The sequence below is a fragment of the Lissotriton helveticus genome, chromosome 1_1 (genome assembly GCF_964261635.1).
Source record: "Lissotriton helveticus chromosome 1_1, aLisHel1.1, whole genome shotgun sequence".
NCBI lineage: Eukaryota > Metazoa > Chordata > Amphibia > Caudata > Salamandridae > Lissotriton > Lissotriton helveticus.
Window position 1 is genome coordinate 807,850,287 of NC_136057.1, and position 23,063 is coordinate 807,873,349.

Below are 23,063 nucleotides of genomic sequence, written 5' to 3' on the forward strand. Positions count from 1 at the left end.
GACCCCTAATAAAATGGTCACCTCCCCACCATAAAATAAGTGAGGAGAAAGGAGTGAAGAAAGATGTGAGCGAGATATGGCAGGTGTGCGTGCTGAAATGGTTTTATGGCCGGTTGGGCCTAGATACTATCTTGCTTGGCCACTGGGAGGGAACTGACCTAACGAGCTCGGCCTGGGGCAATGGTTCTAACTTGTACTGGGGTCAGGAAGAAGTCGATTAAGGAGTACGTGTCCTTGTGGAATCAAATTCGACTGGATTAAGGCCTATGTAGAGGGCAACATGCAACTGAGGGTTCAGAAGGTAAATGACGATTTCGAGGCGCAATTGTCACTCGAATATACTGAAAATATACCTGCTTGATGTACTCGTCATTTCCGGTCTTTTGATACCAAATTCGTCCTATTTAGACGAAGTTTTTATTCTCGAGTCCGGGACTATTACGGATCCGTATTTTTCAGAACCACAGACCCTCCTTTTGCCCTTACATAGGCAATTAATCTATCCTCATGTTAATCTGAGTCCAGATCTATATTCCTAAAGTCATTGAGGTGTTGCTGCAACATCATTCTAGTGCTGAGTTCGTGTCTTGACACAGGCTTCCTTACACATGATGTAGCACAGAGGCCGCATATTGCAGGAGCACACTGTATGCATAGACAGAACAGGAAAAGAATGGCTAAGACCATCCCAATGACCATCAGAATCTTCCATCCCCAGGCAGATATCAGCCCCCAGAACCATCCCATTAATGACCAATCTCCTTTATCCACATGAATAGATTCGGAAATCTTATGTAGTTTGGAGATGGCCCTGTATACTGTTGGAGCATTATCTGGAATAAAGATGCAACAACTGGACTGGATCAATTTGCATACTCCACCCCGGTCCGCAAGTATTACATCCAAAGCGACCCGGTTCTGAAGGGTCATCAGTCGATCCGACTGGAGCTCAGCAGTCAGGTTACTAAGGGCACCGGCAGTCTCAATCACGGTGGATTCAACTACCCTCGTCAATTGCCTTATGTTTCTGCTGTTAACCATGGCTCCCCAGAACGGCAGAATACCCATTGCGAAGTCACCAAATTCTTGACCCGCAGTGTCTTCTTTACTCAGAACACCTCTAACTACCCTTGTCCGATGGTAGTCCGCCGCTGCTGTGTAGGTGGGGGGTAACAGGAATGAAACAAAACATGAGCCCGAGAAGTCAGGGGGCAACCACGTATAGGCTCTATCGTGGCAGATGAAATAAGTACCCTTTGCGGCTAAAAAGGCAGGGGAAGTCTGAGATCCAAAAACGTACGTTTCTGTGCAGACACTCTTCCCTAGCTGAGCTCCGGGATTCCTACCAATACCTTGTAGACACAGGTGACCTTGATGGGGTACGATCCAGATAGGGGACGATCTCTTGGCTTGCTGTTTCTCACTCAATGTAGCGCCATATCCGGTCACATTCCAACCTACATATGCAAGTATCTCATCGTCCGGGGTATCTTCGTAAGAAGTCACTTCCTTGATCATGTCAACTATACCCTTCACTAGGGCGCTAGTCTTGAGGTTGTCTTTTACAGAACGTAGGGGTTGGATTTCTCGTGCATATATGAACATTGTCCTATATGCCCATACTGACCCATTGTGACTAAATGGCAGGACCAAATAGGGGATACCTCTATCCGTGGTGTGGGGCATGAGGCCACACACCCAACAGTTGGTTGTGTTCATTACAAGTTGGTGTTGGTGTAATAGCTGAACGAAGGAGTTATTAATGAACTCTAATCTCCTATTTGATTCGTGGTCAGGCAAAGAGTGGAAAGAATGAGAGGAAACAGTAGGGGGAGGTATGGGCGATGTAGTAGGCGTGAATGTCATATGAGAAGAGAATAAAACATAGCTTATCAAAAACACCATTACGCTAAACATCATAAAAATACACATCATTATAAAAATTTTCTTTCTCATTGTTTTCAAAAGCCTCTGCTTAAAGTTCATTTGTCTGGCAGTTCTCTCCACATCAGGAAACTCCATCCTCTCTAAGGTGCTGCCCGCGGCGGTAGGTTGTTTCTGCTAAAGGATGCTTCCGTCAGTCTAGGGTGGCTCCCTTCGACCAACTGGAACCAGCAACCTATTGTTGTCAGCTGCACCCAAAAGTCTTTAATCAACCGCGACCCTAGCAGCGGAACCCGGATGGCGGTTCAAAAAAAAAAAAAAAAAATAAGCAAGTTACCTAGATGGGAGAATCTGCATTTTCAAAATAGCATTTTGGAAGGAAAAACGTATTATTTTATTAGTCCACAGGTTTTTTCTCTCGGATCAAAAAATAAATCACTTTTACTTTTAGTCTGTTTTTCTCGGTCGTAAATTATAGCGTCTTTTCCCGGGTGCTGTCTGGTCCGGAAATAGTAGCTCAGGTTCCACAGAGTTCAATTGTTCTGATGGCGGCGTAGTTTCTTGAAAAATGTCCTTACTGTCACAATCGCGTTTAGCTTCTTTTACGCGTTCATCAGTTGTGCGCTTTGAGTCAGTGCCTCCTGTCCGGACCCATTGGTCATGTGGCAGAGGGAAAGGTATTCTCTTACAGTGGATCCCGTGGACCCAATTGGCCTTCCCCTCCACTTTAACAGTCGACCTTGTAGACAGGAGGACGAGGTGAGGTCCGGTCCATCTGGGCTGGTCGTTTCTTGTCCTCTGGAAATTCTTGACCAGAACCCAGGAGCCAGGGTCAATGGAGTGACCCGGTGTCTCGGAAACCGGAGGCAAGGTGTTGTGGACCTGTTGATATAAAACACGCAATTTAGCCGTCAATTCATACAGATAGTCGAGCAAAATGGGGTGTTGCAGCTCGCTAAACTTCGTGGGCCTAGGCACTCCCCATATGTTGGCTGGCCGACCAAAGACTATTTCATAGGGGCTGAGTTTCATTCGCGAATGCACAGTCATTCTGGTGGACAGGAGTGCTAAGGGTAGAGCGTCGGGCCATTTAAGACCCGTGCTCGCTTGGATTTTGGCCAATTTAAGTTTAAGCGTGCCATTGTAACATTCCACTAATCCAGCTGATTGGGGGTGATTTGCAGCGTGGAACTTCTGACTAATGCCTAGCCCTTCACACACTCATTTCATCACACAACCCACAAATTCACTTCCGTTGTCCGACCAGACCATTCTAGGCATTCCGAACCTGGGGAAGAACTCTTTCACAAGGGCTTTCGCTGTGGACAAGGCAGTATTGTCCCTTAGGGGATAGGCTTCTACCCACCTTGAGAAGGCGCAAACAACCACGAGCACATATTTTAAGTTGTTGCACCTCTCCATGTGTATGAAATCTAGCTTCAAAACCTCGAACGGATACGTAGGAGGTGCAAAATGACCAGCTGGAGTTGGGGTTCCCCTACCAGGATTGTGTTTCAGACATACCATGCAATTCTTGACAACATTCTCTGCACACTTGGGAATCCCTGAATTCTTCCACACTGGGGCCAACGACTCGCAAATCCCTTTCGCGCTGATATGGGCCATCCCATGAGCCATTGTAACCACTGCAGGCACGTATGCATCGGGTAACATCCATCTTTGTTGCTTTGTCGATTCAATCCAACAACCATTTACATCCATTCTCCCTGTACTTTCTTTCCACATGCTTAACTCTTTCTCCGTGGCCTCAGCTTGGATGGACTTCACACTTTCTATCGTGTCTTCACATATTCCAACATCACCAGTCCATCTTTCTGGGCTCGCAACATACATTCGGCTCATCACATTCTTTGCCGTTTCTTTAGCAGTTTCATCAGCAAATGCATTTCCACGACCAACATCATCGATCACTTTCTTGTGTGCACTACATTTTACAACTGCTACTTTCAGGGGCAACGTCAGTGATTCAAGAAGCTCATTCACCAACTGACCATGCTGAATCTTAGCTCCATGCGAAGTCAGGAACCCACGTTCTCTCCACAGTCGTCCAAAACTGTGAGCCACTCCAAAAGCATACTGACTGTCGGTATAGACAGTCACTTTCATTCCTTTTGATAACACACATGCTCTCGTCAACGCCACGAGTTCGGCGGCTTGAGCCGAACCATGTGGTATTCGCGCAGTTTCAACGATTGTGTGCAGAGTTGTGACAGCATATGCTGTAGTCACATTACCATTTGGGAGTTTAAAGCATGACCCATCCACCCATAATGTACCATCACATTCGGCGAGAGGAGTATCGAATAGATCAACTCTCCCTTTGGTCTCCTCCTCCGTTCTGAGGAAACAATCGTGCTGTTCTGAAGCATCTGATTCCTCAGCAATTGGTAACAATGTGGCTATGTTCAGGGTACTGCATCTTTTGATGTGCACATGGCTTGCTAGTAGCGTCAATTCATAACTGGACAGTCGAGCACTAGTTAAGTGCTGTGTCTTGGTCCTATTTAACAATGTGTCTACTGCATGCGGGACCATCACGATTAGTGTATTATTCATTACTAGACCTGCAGACTGTCGAATAGAAACAGCTGCTGCTGCTGTGGCCTTTAGACAACTTGGCAATGCTCGTGCTACCGGATCCAAAGTTGACGAAAAATAGGCGCATGGCCGCTGTCTATCTCCGTATAACTGAGTCAGCACGGACAATGCACAACCCTCCTTCTCGTGGACATATAATGTGAAAGGTTTATTGTAGTTGGGGTTACCTAACACAGGGGCCGAACATAATGCTGTGCGTAATTCGAGAAAACTTTTCTGACACTCATCGGACCAAGGAATGGGATTGGGTGTATTTGTACACGTTAGTGCCAATAAGGGTTTGGCTAATAACGAAAAATTTGGAATCCACTGTCTACAGTACGATGTAATGCCCAAGAAAGCGCGTACTTCTCTCTGCGTTCTGGGCACATTTAATTTTGCTATTGCCTGAATTCTTTCTGGGGTCAGTTTCCTTCCCTCCTTCGATAAGAGATGACCTAAGTAGGTCACTTCTTGTCGGCAATATTGGAGCTTGGAAAGTGACACCTTGTGATGTAGATCACATAGATGACGCAGTAGTGCCAATGTGGCCATTTTACATATTTTCTCAGTATCCGCGGCTATGAGCAAATCGTCCACGTACTGTACTAGAGTGGAACCTTCGGGCAAAACCATTGCGTCAAGCTGACTTTTCAGAGCTTGACTGTATATTGAGGGGCTTTCACAGTAGCCTTGAGGAGCGCGTTTAAAGCGGAAACTGCGACCACCTAAGCTAAAGGAAAAAATATCCCTGCTTTCCTCAGCAATCGGGATACTGAAGAAAGCATTCTTCAGGTCAATCACCGAAAACCAGGATGCAGATGCTGGAATCATAGTCAATAATGTTGTAATGTCGGGGACAACTGGGAATTGTGGCACCACTATCTTATTTACTTCCCTAAGATCAATCACAAATCTATACACAGGTTGCTGAGAAGGGTCAGTTCGTTTTAAAACAGGCAGAACAGGACTATTGCAAACATTGCCTCGTGTTTCCTCAATTACGTCTTTCTCAATTAACTCGTAAACAATCGCTAGCAAAGCTTTTTCACCCTCATTGGATATTCTGTATTGGGGAATTCGTGGCATTTTGACATTCGACTTCAATGTTACAACATACGGTGGAATTTCTAAAAGACCTACATCATTCGGACCAGTAGCCCAAAGAATATCCGGAAGAAGTGTCAATTCTGTTGGAAGCGTATTCCTCGACAAATACATGGGAGAAACCACTTTCTTACCTAAAGTCAGTTGTACTCCTGAGGGAGAACAGTACAAAGTCGCATACAATCTTTTTAGCAAATCTAATCCTAGCAAATTTTCACCACAACCTGTTGTCAAAATAAGGGGTGCTTCGAATTCACAAGGACCAACAGAAAGAGATAAAGGGTCAGAAATCGGATTTCTAACCGGGGCGCCAGAAAAACCTACGGAAACGTTCATTTCGCCAGACAAAGGTGCGCCAGGGAGTTTGGAGTGCATAATAGAACTCTTTGTAGCACCAGTATCCAACAGAAAAGGCTCTGACACACCCGATGTAATCACCTCAACGTAAGGTCCACTCTGATCTACTGGAACTGAAACAACTCCCTCTCTTCGTCTAAGGCTGTCCTAGCAATCGTTATTCTCCCACTGCTCATTTTCTGGGTAATACTCATCGACGTAGTATTGAGCTGTCCTGTCAGATACGTTATTTTGCTGGTCAAACCTGTTCATAGAGTTTTGTGGTGGAAGGGGACGTGTGTCCTGAGGGGTGTTTCCACGCCCTCTACCTCTGGGCGCTTGCTGACTACCACGATCTCGTACACCAGAAAACTCATTTGTACGTTGCGGCAGGGCAGGACAGTCATATTTGTAATGACCTTCTTGTTTGCAGTATAAACACTGGTTGGGACCTACGCGGTTTTGATGGTAATAGAATCTCTGCAAGTTTCTCTGCGGCTGCTGAAAAGTGTTCCGGTAGTGATTCGGACCATTATTATTTTTATTACCACCACCACGTGGAGGATAAGCTTGCTGTAGCAAAACCTTCGTTTTGAGTTCTCTAGTTTTCTTTTCTACTTTATCTTTCTCATCCTTGTCTCTATTCTCGTAGTACTGTGCAGTAGCTAATATCTGGGCTGAAGATGAGACTGCCCAAGAACTTTCTGAATCTTTCAATTTTCTACACAAGTCTGGAAGCAGATTGTGCACAAATTTATCGACGAACAATCTCTGACCACCTTCTGTGGTCATATCTTGACCGCTGTGGTCAATGAATGTTTCTTCAAATCTGGTGAAGAAATCTGACACAGTTTCTTCTTTCTTTTGCTTGCATGCAGATAACTTATCCCAATTTACACGTATCGCAGGCATTATTGTCTTCATGTAATCTACTATCCTACCAGGTAGTTCCGCTATCAGGGGTTCAGGCTTCGCACCACCAACTTGTCGTGCATCTGCAACAGTAATATTAGCCCACGTGTCACCTAATTCCTGGTCATGATCTTCATTTTTTTTTTTTTTTTTTTTTTTTGTAAATAATTTTTATTGCAGTCACGCCTGTGCAGGCTCATACATGCGCAAGTAGTTGCATAAAATGAGCAGATATACAATACGAATCGGTGGTCAGTACACAGCCGTTATGCCCACAACCCGGGGGTCGGGCGGCGTTGATATCTCTGTGCTCACATGCCCAACTTGCAGATCAAAGGAGTAATCGGTGTCCTGACCGTGTGCATGACTACTTTTACAGTCCCACTCAACTTATGCGCTTGCCCCCAACTCCCACCCCCGCGCAAAAACCTAGAACTCCCCCCCCATCCCACCCCAGTCACCACCACCCATCCAAGGCGCTTATAGCGTTCGTTCCTGGAGTACCAGAGCCTGTCCTCCTGTGTATCTGACGCTTCCGGGGACTCAGCTAGTCTCTGCCTCCCCTCCTGCTACGGGGGCCTCTTCCTCCTCATCTGCCTCGCTGTCCCGGAGTGCCTGCACCATTACTTCCCAAGCGGTCGCCGTATCTGCTGCTGTCTGGCTAGGGGACCTACGCGCAATCTGGTATCTATAGGAGCTGTCAGCCGCCGCCCACTTCAAGAATTCCCGCCGCCACCTCCGCAGGGTTGGCCCCAACCTCGCCTTCCAGTTCCTAGTGATCTCCCTCTTAGCCACCATCAGACCCATATCAATGAACTTGCTCGTGAGTTTATTTTTGGGGGTATGGGGAAACCAGTGCAGGATGCATTCAGCTGGGCCATAGTCTACGGCCCTGTCAGTCACCTCATTCAGCACCACCCCTATTTCCTGCCAATATTCCCGCAGGGCCGGACACGCCCACAGCATGTGCACTAATTCGGCCCCCTCAGCCAGGCATCGGGGACAGGACGCTGTTTCCGCACCGAAATATCGCCTGATCCGTCCCGGAGTCATGTATGCCCTATGTAATATGTAGTAGTGGATTAGTTGGAATCTAGCGTTTCTTGTGCTGTTGCGGGCCCTTCGGACCAGCTGTGCCCATGTCGTGTCTGGAATGTCCTTACCCAGGTCCGCCTCCCACTTGGCTTTCAGAGATGCAAGGGGAGGAATGTTCTCTGTTATCATTCGATTGTAAAGGCATGTAACCGCCTTAAGTGTTCCCGCCGCCATCATAGTGTACTGACACGCTGCTGCCGTCTCGGGCTCCTCAAGCCCCGTGCCCCAGTGAGCCTGCATTGCCCTGGTTACCGCCGCGTGAAGCAAAAATCCCCCTCTCGGGATGTCAAAGCGCTCCATTAACTCCTGAAACGGGATCATCGCGCCATTTTCGTACAGGTCCCCCACCACCTGCACACCCGCTTCTTCCCACCCTTGCAGATGTGACCAGTCCCCGCCATGCGGTAGGGCTGTTAACATGCCCAGAGGGATCTCCGGAGCGTACGGGCGCCGAATTCCGGCTCTCCTGTGTGCCCGGTCCCAGCAGTGGCGGAACGTGCGCTGCTCCAGCGATAAATCCCTATTGTCCAGCCGCTGTTGGAGAGTATTATAAGCCAGGACGTGCCTGGGCGTTCCCCGCAAGATGCCATCCTCCGGACCCCGAAACACCCTTGCAACCTCCTGCGTGAGGACCTGCAGTTGGGCCGCTAGGTAATAAAGCTCGAAGTCCGGGACCGCTAACCCCCCCTCATCTTTCGGGCGAGAGAGCGTGGCCAGCGCCACTCTACACCGTCCCGCTCCCCAAATGAATGTCGTGATCAGAGATTTAAGTAGTCTAAAGAAGGAGCCAGGTAGCCAAATCGGTAGCGTCCGGAAATAATATAATAATCTAGGCAGTGCAACCATCTTCAGCAAGGAGATCCGGCCAGCCACCGATAGCGGCAATGTGGCCCAGAAGGTCATGCAGCCCCTTAATCCACGCACGCATCGCCCCAGGTTGCCCTCAAGCAAGTCTTCCGCCTTATGGTAAATTTGGACCCCCAGGTATTTAATACAGGCAGGCTCCCAAGCCACTTCTGATCGGTGGTGCGGCCGGGCAGCGCCCTCCTGCAGCGGGAACAAGCTCGTCTTGGGCCAGTTAACTTTCAGGCCCGACATCCGTCCGAAGCTCTCCAACAGCGCCTCCGCTCCCTGCAAGTCCTCAACGCCGTCATGGAGGAACAGTAGTAGATCATCGGCATATAGCGAGATGAAATGTTGCCCGTCTCGGGCCTGCACTCCACGGAAGTGCCGCCCAGTCCGGGCCTGAGCCGCCAACGGTTCTATAGCCAGTGCAAATAGCAACGGCGAGAGAGAGCAACCCTGTCGAGTGCCTCGTTCAACCGGGTATCGGAGTGACACCGTCGATCCCACCCTTACTCTCGCTATCGCCTCCGCATAAAGGACCTTCGTCCAATGAATATAGCCAGTCCCCAGCCCGAACCGTTCCATTACAGCATAGAGGTAGTCCCATTCCAGACTGTCGAAGGCTTTTTCGATGTCAACCGAAAGGACCAGTTCCGTCCCAACTCCGCTGTCCAACCCGTCCATGAGGCGGACAAGCCTTCTAATGTTGATTGTGGTGTTGCGTGTTGGTATAAAACCATTCTGGTCCTCGTGCACGAGGTCCGTCATGTGTGGCAGGAGCCTCGCGGCCAGTACAGAGCTCAGGATCTTATAGTCTGCGGTGAGCATTGAGAGTGGCCGATAGGACGCCGGGTCACCACTCTCTCTGCCGGGCTTCAGCAGTGGGACCACCAATGCCTCCCGCATTGATTGCGGTAGTTGGCCCGCTGCCTTGGCCTCTTTATAGACGGTCAACAGTCGCGGGGCCAGGATATCTAGATACTTGCCATAGAATTCTATGGGGAGCCCGTCGATCCCCGGCGACTTGTTTCGCGCCATGCGTCGCACCGCCGACCTGATCTCCCCTAACTCAATGTCCGAGCCCAGGTCTTTCGCCTGCTCCGCCTCTAGCCGTCGCAGAGGTAGACCCGTCAAGAAGGGTTCTGCCAGGCCCGGCCGGTCTCCTGGGGCACTCTTATATAGGCCCTCGTAATACTCCCGGAAGCCGTCAACTATGCCCAACTGAGTGTGCTGTGCTACACCCGACGTATCCCTCAGTTGCAGTATGGGAGTGTACCGTCTAGTGGGGTTCGAAAGCCACGCCAGGAGGGTGCCCGCCTTGTCACCGTCCACATGGGAGCGCAGCACATACTTCTTGAAGTCAAAGGCTCGAAGCCTCTCCACCTCAACCGCTACCGCCTCCCTAGCCGCGCAGAGTGTCTCCTGGAGTTCAGGGTGTCCGGGCCGCCCTCTTTCCGCTTCTCTCAGCCTAGTATCCGCCTTAGCCAGATCGCCCAGCAATACTCTTCGCACACCTACATAGTCTTTGATGCAGACACCCCTCACCACTACCTTAAAGGCGTCCCATTCCATCGCCCTGGAGGACGCCGTCCCTTCATTTTCCGCAAAATATGAGGCCACCCCCTCCGCCAGGGCCGCCTCGAATATGGGGTCTTCTAAGGTCTCAGGCCGTAGTTTCCAGGTCGGGATCCTGGGTTTCCCCGCCACCCAAGCCAGCCGGATCAGGAGTGGATTATGGTCAGAGATCGTTCTCGACAGGTACTCCGATCCCGCGACGCATGGCAGCACCTCCCGGGAGCAGAGTATCGCGTCCAAACGGACATGCAAGTCGTGCAGCCCGGAGAAAAATGAGTAATCCCGGTCAGCCGGGTGTTGCCCTCTCCAGACATCCGTCAGTTCCCAACTCTCCTGCCACTCCCTCCTACCTCTAGATAGTCTGTGTACTGGGGAATCGTGCAGGGGGGGGTGGGACCTATCCAACAAAGGGTCCGTAACTGAGTTGAAGTCACCCCCCATCAGGACCGGACCCGCCAGGGAGTGAGCCAGTGTTCCCGACAGTGTCGTGTGGAAAGCCAGCTGGTCTGAATTCGGGGCATAAACGCTAGCTAAGACCACATCTCTACCTTCCAACTTCCCCTCCGCCACCACATACCTCCCTTCCTGGTCTACCCATTGGCGCGTGAGCTGGAAAGGTGTACCTGCTCTAATCCAGATAAGGACCCCCCTAGCATATGCCGAGTAGCTGGTATGAAAAACCTGTCCCCGCCACCTTTTCTGCAGCGCTGCCCCCTCCTGCCGTGTAAGATGCGTCTCCTGCAGCATGGCAATGTGCACTCCCCTCCGCACTAAATAGGCATGTACCTTGTGTCTGCGCTGCATAGTGTGTAGGCCCCGCACATTCCAGGTAATACAGTTCAAGTTATTCACATTAGCCATTGTCCCAGCGATCTGATCGACACATTTCCTCCAGTTCCCGCCCTTCAATGGTGGTGATGCCCCCCCTTAACAAAACAAAACATCCCAACAGTCCTACCCGTGGTGTACCCAGGGTTAAAAACTTCAAAAAGGGTAAACAATCCCCAACTGTGGAACCCCCCCCTCCCCCAGAATAGGCCCCAATACCAAGATATCAGTCCCCATCCAAACTCCCACACCTGAGCGACCCAGGTCGTAACTACACAGCCGTAGCCGTGGGTGCCTTAAGGGCTTACGGAGTGCGGCCTCGTCCAGAGGGGGGCTGCACCGCCTAGCTCCTCGCACCCTCCCCAATTCCCCATGACCTCCCTGCTACGAGTGCCCCGGTGTGCCCCGGAGCCCGCTATATACTGAGGCACGGGTCCCCCTCCCAGCTTCCCAAACATTACCCAGAGTCTTCCGCCAGCAGTTCAGACACTCAGGATCTCGTCCGCCGTCTGCGGCGTCACCAGCGGCCCCCCAGTCTGATGAATCTCAGAAAGGTCCGATTCTGATCCGGAGGCCGACACAAGAGCGTCCGAGTCCATGGCCCCCCCAGAACCGGGGCCCTCCGCCTGACTCAGCTTTCCCACTTCCAGTAGTGCGGCCTGCCGTTCTGCCTCAGTCTGGGAGGCCGTCGGTCCCATCTTCCCCTGCCCTCGTTTCCTCAGCCTCCTCGACCTCCGCGGCCGCTGTGGCGAGCGCCCCCGCTCCTTCTCCCGCTCCTCCCGTGCTCTGGCGCCATCCGTCCCAGCCTTGTAGGTCTCCCACCAGTCCCAGGCCTCTGCTGATGTGTTAAAAAAGCTCGCCTTGTCGTCCACCACCACTCGGAGCCTAGCTGGGAAAAGCAACGAGTAGGCAATCCCCTCATTCCGCAACTCTTTTTTGATTGTAAGGAAGGAGGCCCGCTGCTTCTGTGTCTCGAAGGTGAAATCCGGGAAAAGCGTGACCTTGCTGTTCGCAATCTGGAAGGGGCCAGCCTCCTGAGCCCTCCGCAGGAGCAAGTCCCTATCCTTGTGATGGAGCAACTTGGCTATGATCGGCCTGGGTGGGAGCCCGGGCTTGGGAGGCCCCGATGGGACCCTATGTGCACGCTCCAGTGTGAAGAAGGAGGAGAGCCCCTCCGGCGCCACCACTGTTTTCATCCATTCCTCCATGTAGGCAACCATGTCCCTCGCCCCCTCCGTCTCTGGTACGCCCACGATCCGCACATTGCTGCGCCGGCTTCTATTTTCCGTGTCCTCCGCCCGCCTTTCCAGGGTGCGTATGCGGTCCAGGGCTTCTGTTAGCTTCCCTTCCAGCACCTTGTGAGCCGGCGCCAGGTCCTTGATCACCGTTTCAGCGTCCTTGACCCTGTCTTTCAATTTGTCGTGGTCCGCCCGGAGCAAGCCCAGTCCAGACGCCACTTGCGCAATATCGTTGTGGAGCGCGTCTCGAGTGGCCGTTATGGCTTCCAGTATCCGGTCCTGTAAACGCTGCAGGTCTGTCTGCCCGGTGGGGCCCCCCTCCGCCGCAGCAGACTGCTCAGCCTCCTCCGCCTTCGTCCTCGGCTTCCCCATTGTGGCTGACTTCGCCCTGCTCGGCCTGCCTGGTTGGCTGAGACCCCCCCGGGCCCGGTCTCACGGCCCGTCTCTGTACGCTATGGAGTCGCGCTGTCACAGATGTCGCACCCCAGCAGTGGCGCCTGTCGTGGTTCTCGGCCCCCGGGGGCAGTGGATGCTCGTTCTTTCTTCCCTCGGGCCTCAGTCACGTGGCCGGCTCCTGTGCACCCCGGGATCCCACTGCTCCGTTGCCGCACTCCAGAAGCAGCGCCTGCCGTGCAGTCCGCCCCCTGGGGGACTATAGTATACCGTCTCCCCTCCCCTGGGCTAGCGGCTCAAGTGTGGCGCGCTGTCGGAAGTTTGGCGCGGTCTCTAACCACCATTCGCTCAGTCGTGGCGAGGGGGCAACGAGAGAAAGGAGGTGGGGGGGCGGGGGGGGCCCCGGGCCGTTCTGCAGTGGTTCCCGTTCCACATGGTCCACCTCTCAGGGCTGCCCCCGCTCACCCGCCATCAAGTGCAATGCCCAGGGCTGGGTCGGAGGACGTCGCTCCGCTCTCCAGGCTAATGAGGCCGCCTGGGAGCTCCGCCAGCAGTGACGCACCTGGCGGCCCTGTGTCCTAGCGATCGCGGTCGCCGCGCACCGCAGCCGAGGGTCAGGGAGCCCCTCCCACTGTGGGGGGTATCGCCGTTGGGATCGTTGCAGACAGCGGCCGCGCCCCCACCGTGTGCTCCGGGTGTGTGGACCGCTGCTCCGCCCTCGGTCAGTTAAGGCTCCGTCGCGGCCGCCATCTTGCCCGCCTCCGTCTCTCCCCTCACTCAGGCGGCCGCCGCGACCGGCGGTCGATCTCGGCGCTGCAGCGCCGCCAGCAGCTCAGGTCGCGCCCGGCCAGTCTCCTTCAGGTCTGCCACCGGCTCCGGGGCACTTGCGGGTCCTCTGGCCCCGTTTTCAGGAGTATTGCGGGGAAGGAGGCACGGAGCTCCGGGCTCACGCCGCCATCTCCCTCGGCGCTCAAGCCACGCCCCCTCTGGTCATGATCTTCATGACAAATTTTTCCCCATAAAGGCTGTGGAACGACGTTCCCGAATAACATATCGATATCGGCCAAATTCATAATACATGACCCAGCAGTTTGTGATAATTCTTTATAGTACCCTGCAGGATTTTTACGCGGATCTGGTAGTGTTTGTTTGAGTGCTAAAACTTCAGCTCGTTTCCATGGAACATGTACCCATACTTGGTGAAAGTGGGGCAGGACAGGTGGGACAGCTGTCGCGTCACCCTCTCTCCATTGTGGGGGAACTTCTCTCATAGGGTATTGTCGTGCCTTTTTCCTACTAGATGCACTAGATTCCGATGGTGAGCCAGAAGTACTTCCCTTACTTCGATATGATAATAGCATTTCAACTGCTCCTTCTACATCGGGACCTATAATCATACCCAGACCAAACTTAAACCTTATACGACACATCTCTTGTGGGAGGCAATCCTGATCATTGTCTTCTAAATCTTCGCACAGAAAAACACACATCTGTTCGAACACATATCTCTGTGTCGCTGTTTCCCATTGATGGAAAACTTCCATGACAGACTGTAAATCATATTTTGCAGTGTCCATGACCCATTTCCGAGCTAAATTATTCAGGGAATCTCTCTCTTGATAATCGGGCAGTTGACTTCGCAACTGTCTTCTTCCTATGTTAGGGGTCGTAGCAGGCGACCCGAAAAGTGGTAAAAGAAGATTAGTAACAGTACTGGCCATTTTCTGCCGAAGGGAAGGTGAAACGGAAGAACAAACAGATGAAAGAACGGGGTGAGGTAAAGCGGATGCAGAGATGGCAGAAGAGGTATGAGGAATGATAGATGTGGTGCTAGGCAAAATCATAGAAGGGGCATTTGTAGAAAGTACAGTAGGCAAGATTGTAGAAAACACAGGAGAAACAGAAGTGGTCGGTGGGCCTGGAGGAGGCTGCACCGAAGAAGTAGGAGCCAGCTGAAGAACAGCTGGTGGGTGCTGTGGAAAAGCCAGAGGCACAGCTTGTGCAACAAGAGGTTGCGGGGGTGCTGTAGCATTCTGCGCATAGGGGGGTGGCGAAGTTAACAATTGCGACATTAATTGGTCTTTTTCACGCTCTTTTTCTGTCCCTTGCTGAAAAGACGGCAAAACTGGATAGCACTTATCTATTGCCATTTTACGTTGCCTGTGCAATTGCTCATTTATCTGCTCTTCCTCATTATCTTTAAACTGCACGGCAGCTTGCATTACTGAAAGTCCTTCTTCTCTCTTATTTTTCTTAGCTAATTTAATTTCTTTTTGTTTGGCTTCTTTGCGCCATATGCGGAAAGAGTCAAACATCGCCGGCCGGGCTTTCTTTTTGAAGAGTTTAACTTCAAGGTTGTCTAAAATTTCAGAATCAAAGCTACCATATTGGGGCCATTTTAAAACACCGTCTTTCCTAGTGTATTTAATCCATACCTCGTTGTAAACGATGGGGCCTACCCCATGTTTAACGTACAGCTCGTAAGTCGGAGTTCCAACTGGAGGAACCGGACATGAGTCCTCCAATCGGGAGTCCCTATTATTATTACCAAGACAAAACAAATTCCCGAGTCTAAGACTAGGCATCCTTTCTCTCTAGTCTAGTTCCAAAACTTCAAAGGAGTTATCGATTACGATATTGCTCGTGAAAACACGAGTCCTTCGGTTATGGTACTTGCAAGAACCAATAAAAACCTTTATGTATCTCTAAGATATCACAAAGTAAGTCCAACTAAGGACTAGGAGACGCTCCACTTATACTTAACTGAAAATTATCGATGGCTTCACCAGAAGACTCGTCTCAGCGTTTCGCTCTACCGAAAATGTCAAGGGTCCAACATCAGGGCGATAGCCAGGGCAGCAGTCCTTGTAGCCGTCGGGAAGCGGGGAACCTCGTAGTAAAGACCTTCGGACCACGTCGACATGCAGGGGTCGATGAGGTGGTGGGCCCTCCTCCGGAATTTTCACACGAAGCTCCTCACGATCTTCAGGCTGATTGGTACCACTGGAAACGCCCCAACGCTGGGCGCCAAATGAGGTACTGGGTTTTTAGGAACCGGTACCGAACCGGTAACCCAGCGGTGCCAGGGGATCAACACACCAAAGACCTCGGGTTCTCCTGAGTCAGACCCACAGAAACTTCAGAGTCTTCCAGGTGAAGTCAAAGAATAGTTTATTGGCTGCAACCAAGGTGACAGGGTCCTAGAAGTACGATACAAGTATATTCAGGAGACTGCACACTTTCATGAAGTCAGGCTTCTCTTCTTATACCTAATATTCACCCTTTGGCGAAACATTCCTTGGGTGCGCGGTATTTCATTTATGGTTACTGATTACAAAAAGAAAAACAGAGTCATGATGACATGTACATATTTCACGTCGTGCTGCCCATAACAAATCATCCGGCAAGGCCCAACATTTCATCAGATATCGCTGGACCCCTAATAAAATGGTCACCTCCCCACCATAAAATAAGTGAGGAGAAAGGAGTGAAGAAAGATGTGAGCGAGATATGGCAGGTGTGCGTGCTGAAATGGTTTTATGGCCGGTTGGGCCTAGATACTATCTTGCTTGGCCACTGGGAGGGAACTGACCTAACGAGCTCGGCCTGGGGCAATGGTTCTAACTTGTACTGGGGTCAGGAAGAAGTCGATTAAGGAGTACGTGTCCTTGTGGAATCAAATTCGACTGGATTAAGGCCTATGTAGAGGGCAACATGCAACTGAGGGTTCAGAAGGTAAATGACGATTTCGAGGCGCAATTGTCACTCGAATATACTGAAAATATACGTGCTTGATGTACTCGTCATTTCCGGTCTTTTGATACCAAATTCGTCCTATTTAGACGAAGTTTTTATTCTCGAGTCCGGGACTATTACGGATCCGTATTTTTCAGAACCACACCTTACCCAGTGTAGCATGGTGATGATGATACAGATATTTTTCTGACCACTACAATACAGTGATGCTGGTTTGTACATTAACTTGCAAAATGCCCGTGACTTCCCTGAATCTGCCCTTGATTTGCATTTGCGGACTCTGATGTGAGAATGCATGGCATTAGTTATGATGGTTCACAAGGCAACACAAGTTCTGGAGCTACCTCTTTCCAATGAAGAAACTGAGGTTAATCAGAGTTGTACCATTTTTCCTGATGAGGCTGTACTGTGTGACAGCTACTTGATGGGTTCACAGAAGCAAAGAAAGGAAAGGTGGTCCAGAAACAGACCTTATCGTGCTGGATTGTCCTTTGCATCAACCTGTGTTATGTCTTGGCCAAAAAAAGAATCCTTCAGAGATCTTTAGGGCTTGTTCGACCAGGGCAAATATCACCACTGCAGTCCTGTTCAGGATGTTCTAGTTTTGGACATCTGATAAGCGAATACTTAGACATCTGCATTGATTCACAAGTCAGCAAAGGGTATCTTTGCCTGCTTAGTCCTGCAGGACTTCCTGGTGTAAATACACTCCTCAGACCCACGCTCATTGGTTCTGGTTCACAAGATAAGGAATCTACAGCTAGGAGAAGTCACCAGACGACTACGTTTGTTGCCTTAGGTAATGCTCTATCTGGTGGATATTCTATCTAATGACCGATTCCTCCCTGCCTGCCCTGATCTTTCTTTGGAATGCACTGGCAGAAACAAGTGGTCTCAAGTTATTTTGTGCACACTGCTGTGACACATTCAGTCTTGTGAGCCAACTTCTGCATTTCAGGGCGTGGACAACTGAAGTCAGCACACAGGGTTGGTGCCTATAGACTGCTCTGTGTTGTCATATCTGGAGGTGGGACTGAGTTGTGATGAAGGCCGACAGCACACCTGCCAGCATGCAGTTGCAAGTGCATTAGTTTTCGGATTCTAGTGATCCTGTTGGGGGATCACTATGTAAGGATTCCGTGAGTGTCCACCAGAAAGTGTTACTGGAGGCATGTAACCCCTTTTTAGCATGCATGATATTTGCCAGCACCAGGATTCATTGAGCGCACAGGCTCCAGTGTTAAACTGAAGCTTGCTGCAGTGAGTTTGCCACAGTCCAAAAGTGTGTGTTACATGAGTGTTGCTTACATGTCACTACACAAACCATTGTAAACCACAGAGAAAATTTGAATTTCACCACGGCCCATGAGCCCCAGTTTCGCTAAGCGTTGCAAACCCACTTCCTCTAAATTTTTAATCATACAAGCACAAACCTGTGCTATTTCAATGAATTCTCTCAGAGGTAATTGATCACAATAAAACAAGAATTCAATTACATGGGAATAGGACAATAATGCTCGTGGAGAGAAAAGTTACTTACTTGGAATGTTTACTTGACTTGATTGTAAAAATGGATCCATCCTTAATTAAAGACCGCATTTATCTTGTCATGTTATGCAAGTCGACATAATGTGCCTCCCCGTAGTTGAGGGCCTTTGAACGGGGGATGGTACGTTTCTTAATCTCAGGTGTAAAATATTTTTTCACAATTGGAATTCACATTTCACAAGCCCTGGCATAGCAGGATACGGTGAAATAGACATGTTTCCTACAATTGTTCTCTGTTAAGGGTGTTACTTTGGCTAAATTATCCGTAACTATAGAAAAGGGAAGCCGGTTTGACTTCCGAACATGCCTAAGAAGGAAGCTAGAACATTTGTGAGACGCCAGCTGGCCCTGGCTTCCAACCTCTAAATCAGCGATTTGCTTGACAGGCTTGTCAAGGCAGAGTTAAAGCTGTCCTACTGTTATCTGTGCATTGTAAAATGCTGCATTTCCTTCCCCTCCAAATGCCATTTGTTTGCCCAGTGAATCTCTAATCCTTCCTGTAGTGCGCCGAGGAAAGAGAAATGTGCTCCTGCATGTTGTGAAAAGAAATGCAAGGGCAGACTTACAGTACGTTGTTTAAACAAAAGGGATTATAACCAGTCAGCTGTGATGAAATCAGTTTGAAGATATGTATCAACTTCCGGTGCAGCCGCCCGAGCAGAAACCAAGTTACTCCACCCACTGACTTCCAGAGGCTGCTGAGCTGAGGCTATTACAAATTCTATCAAGGATCCTTAACCGTTCCCATCCAATGCCCACCCCATTGCATTAACTGAGTGACACCAGTACTGCCATCCACAGCTCGCTGAACCCTCTTACAATTTAACACCTACCTTGATCTGCACCATAAGCAACCGGGAATGATCGAACTGTAAGCTCAACTAAAGAGAATGGTGCTCTTGCCTTATCTACCCGAGGACAAATTAGTTACGTCTCACCCTAGTATAGCAACCAGAGCAATAAGGCATGCCAACCTCAACCATATAATGCCATAGATAATAAAATGAACTTTTTTAAAGCTGCTATATACATATTTCCCATTGCCCCACCCCCTCCCCCATACACAGTCCAATAAACCGGACCTAATGTTGACATCAGTGTAGGAGATGAAGGCTACGCGCTACCATGTCCATGTCTACTGGGGATTTAGAAGGCATGAGTTCTGGCCAAGATGTGGTACTGGCCAGGACAGTTTATTTGTCAGTCTCTTACTACTGTCATCTGCTAAAAGTAGGATTCACTGATCTTATATAGAGATATAGTACCACAACCTAATTATTAGTAACAACAAAGAATATCAAAACTCATTACATAGTTGCAACTATATTGATTCTTTGTCTTCAAAAGCAAGTCCAATCCACTGTGTGTGCGCGTGTGTGTGTGTGTGTAATATATAATATACATATAATATATATATATATTATATAAAATCTTAGATTGGTAGTTGCCATTAATGGGGTTGTTTTCACTGAGAGGTTCCAAGTGACATCAAATAGACAACTAAAGCAAAGCTTAATTTGTCTTGGAACCCTGATGTGAAAGACTCTGTCTTTTTCACAGTTAATAATGTATAATTTATATTATAAATGTCTCCCTGTACTCCTATAGATCAGCCGCAAAGGGGGAGAGGAGTCACAAATGCAATGTTCCTCACCCTACTGTAGTTTAGAGACAAAAATGAACCTGGTGTCCTACTAGCCACCTTGGCCACTCTCCTTTGTACCCTCCTTCGTATCCTCCCGCCCCAAATAAACAAATAATGGGCATCCAAGTATAGCACCCTCGAAATAGGCTCACCCAACCCTCTATTTAAAAATCCACCTAATACCTGCAGTCCTGCCACCCTCCCACCTGCCCTCAGAGAGCCCATTCCAGTATTAAACAACTAATAGTACCTGGCATCTGCCACTCTTGAAGCACCCTCCTCCACGTTGTTCCAATGTTACAAAAACCCAGTGCCTTGCTTTCTGCCACCAGTTTCCATCACACTCTATTCTTTGTCTCTTCCTCCCTGCGCTCAGCTGTGTTGATAGTGGCTCTGTGAAAACTATGTCTGTGCTTGGCATTCCCTGTCAGTCCTGATAGGCAAAGACCCTTGTGGATGGCTATATCAGATCCAGTAAATTCCCAGGCACATGATTCTTTGAACTTGTCTCTAACGACGTTCCGGGCAAAGGCACTTTGGGCTGTAACATTCAATCTGCCGGTTTTTAATAGAACTATAAATTCAGTAGCTAAAAAGTTCTCCTCTCTAAATGACAAAGCCCTGCTGTCAAAAAGATCACATGCTTTGATGACAATAGGTACCTACGGTTACTAAAGCCACAACCATACCTTGAGGAACTGTTGGGTTAAGGGCAAAACTTAAGCTGTTGAACCATTGGTTGGGCTGCTTCCCCACACAATGCAACTCTCCCGTTTAGCTGAGAAAGGCCACTGAGTCCACAGACCGACTTTGCCAATATCCAAAGGAAGACATCTGCTATATTGTTTGCTCCTGCATGCTTTAATGACAGAGCAAAAGAGTCTGTTGACACAAATTTCATAAGGAACAGAATCCGTACATGCCGTCAGGCATTTGTAGCCTGTCTACAAGGAGAGGATCGAATGCTTCGCGGGAAATTCTTAAAATTCATGAGACTGGTGGAAATAAAACTTGTTAAACAGGTCTTACAGTGAGAGACTACAACTGTACTGCACAAGCCCTGTTTGCACCATGTCCATTTCAAAGTCCTAAGTTCTTACGCTTGATGTGCCTACAAAACTATGCTCATGTCTCACCTGCCTCTTGCTCGTTTTATGTTCACCCTCCCTCTGGCCACTAATCCTGCCAATCGTACTGACCCCTTACAGTTAGCGCCTCTGGTCGGCCATTCGCTCTTCTACCTTTACCACCGCACAAAGCACTTTTTTGTGAATTTGCAAATTGATCTGACGATCCCTCCTATGGCTTAGTACATACCGTTGGGTAGCACTTGCCATCTCTGCTAATGCACTAAGCACTTTTCCTTTCAAATTTGCACTAACCAAATACTTATGTTTCTTTGAGCTTCGCTGTTTTTAAATGGTGTTTTCCATTGTATTAAGTCCTTCTTCCTAGTGAATGATCCAGTACTTAGAGAGTATTGTTTATTGCTGGTCTTTTAACGCAATTTTTAAATAACCGTTGCTTCTCGTTTTCTGTATTATGTGTGGTTTAATTGTAACTTTTAATTAACTGAACAATAAAGCTTCATCATCATAAGTAAGATTGTAAGATTTTACCTTTTCTCCAGACAGCACATCCACTTATATTGGTTAATTCTTTGTTAGTGCCGTTGCTAAACCATTGTAACATTTCCTACACTGCCCTTCTACAAAAAACTCCTATCTAGATCAGAAATTCCAGATTTAGGTGTCATGGCTGGACCTTTAAAAGATAGGACCAAATAAAACCTAACTTCAAATCCCACAATTGGCTCTGCAAAGAAATGAGGATCAAATCCAATATCCATGCAAGAACTTTATTGAATTAGGGTCACTAGCTACGCTCAGGACCTAGCAACATCGTCCACACCACCCATAAGTCTAGCATCTATAAACTCCCGTAAGATCATCTAACTAAGATTCATGGTAAAACCCTTGTATTTCAAAGTATGAGACCCTGAGACTATATCTGAGAGCCACACCCAACCTACTGCTGTTCAAAAAAAAAAAACTGCAAAAAGATCTTTGTTGATTGTTTTATTCATTTACTAGAGCTTCATATTATTGTGTAAATGCCTCTCCTTGGCATCAACCAACACTCCATACATAATGCAAACTACTTGTCCAATTTGACCTACTCTACTGTTGGAGCAAGCATCTGCCACAAGAGGAAGTATTTGTATCAGCCGATTTGTATTTAAATGCACCCCATCCATATGTGTGAAGAAACAGCGTGGACTGGATCTCACTGAAGTAGCTGGAAGCTGAGAAACTATGCTCCCTGAATAAGTAAACGGAATTGTAGTCCTCTTTCTTTGTTCTCATCTAATGTTGCTCGCCAAACCCTTTTAAATTCATTACCTGTTGCCAGCGGCATCCCCTTTCACGCCATAAACTTTCCAGACGACTTACATCGTTAATTGTTTTTGTGTAACAGCAAGTTTGCATACACCTGTATCAACACCGATCATAATTACTTCAACACCACACAGCATTCAGTTTAGAGAAATACATCTTCGACTACATTTAAGTTGAATGGTTGAATGAGTGACTTACAGATTGATTCAGTGAACTTTGAAAAAAATATATACATATATACACAAACACACTAAGGCAGTATACAAACTGGATGTGGGTCATTGCTTTCCTGTACTATTGTTTGCATAAGTCTTGTATATATATGTATTTTTGAAACTTATAGTAAGACTGAAAAATGAATACGTTGTAAAATATTTTTTAACGGATTATTAGCTTTGAAATTCATTTGGTTATGTAAAAACTGACTTTATTCGGCAAAAGTAGGTTTCTTATACTAACTTGTGGTAAGTAAAAAAGGAAGCAAACGTTTAAATTGAGAAATATTTTCGAAAGTTTCATTTACTTCCCTTAAAATTGGTATGAATATTGGTTCTTTATTATATGAAATCGATGGAAATAATGTATTAAATATTTAAGTGATATTTTGAACTTACCTTCATAAAGTGATTCATCAAAATATAATTGTAGCATTCCTCCCTGCTTCATGGCTTATTCAGTGTTCGTTATTCTTAATATTTGTCACCTCATTATACATAAGACATGGCCGTTAAGTGTACGATACTGGCGTTTGGCTTAACCCCTTGGGTGCTGTTCACATTTTCGCCCTATGCGGGCAATTTAAATAGTGGCCGGGATTCGGACGGCCCCCCGCCGTCCTCCGCACACACCCACCGTGACGCATGACGGCTGGGGGCCATCCGAAGCACGCAAGGGGTTAAAGAT

The 23,063-nt window shown here is 48.5% G+C and overlaps 1 protein-coding gene across 2 annotated transcripts in view; it reads left to right on the top strand.

Moving 5' to 3' along the window:
• Positions 1 to 23,063, top strand: part of DOCK4 (dedicator of cytokinesis 4) — a 1,604,094-nt gene that overhangs the window by 672,140 nt on the left and 908,891 nt on the right. The window lies entirely within an intron of this gene.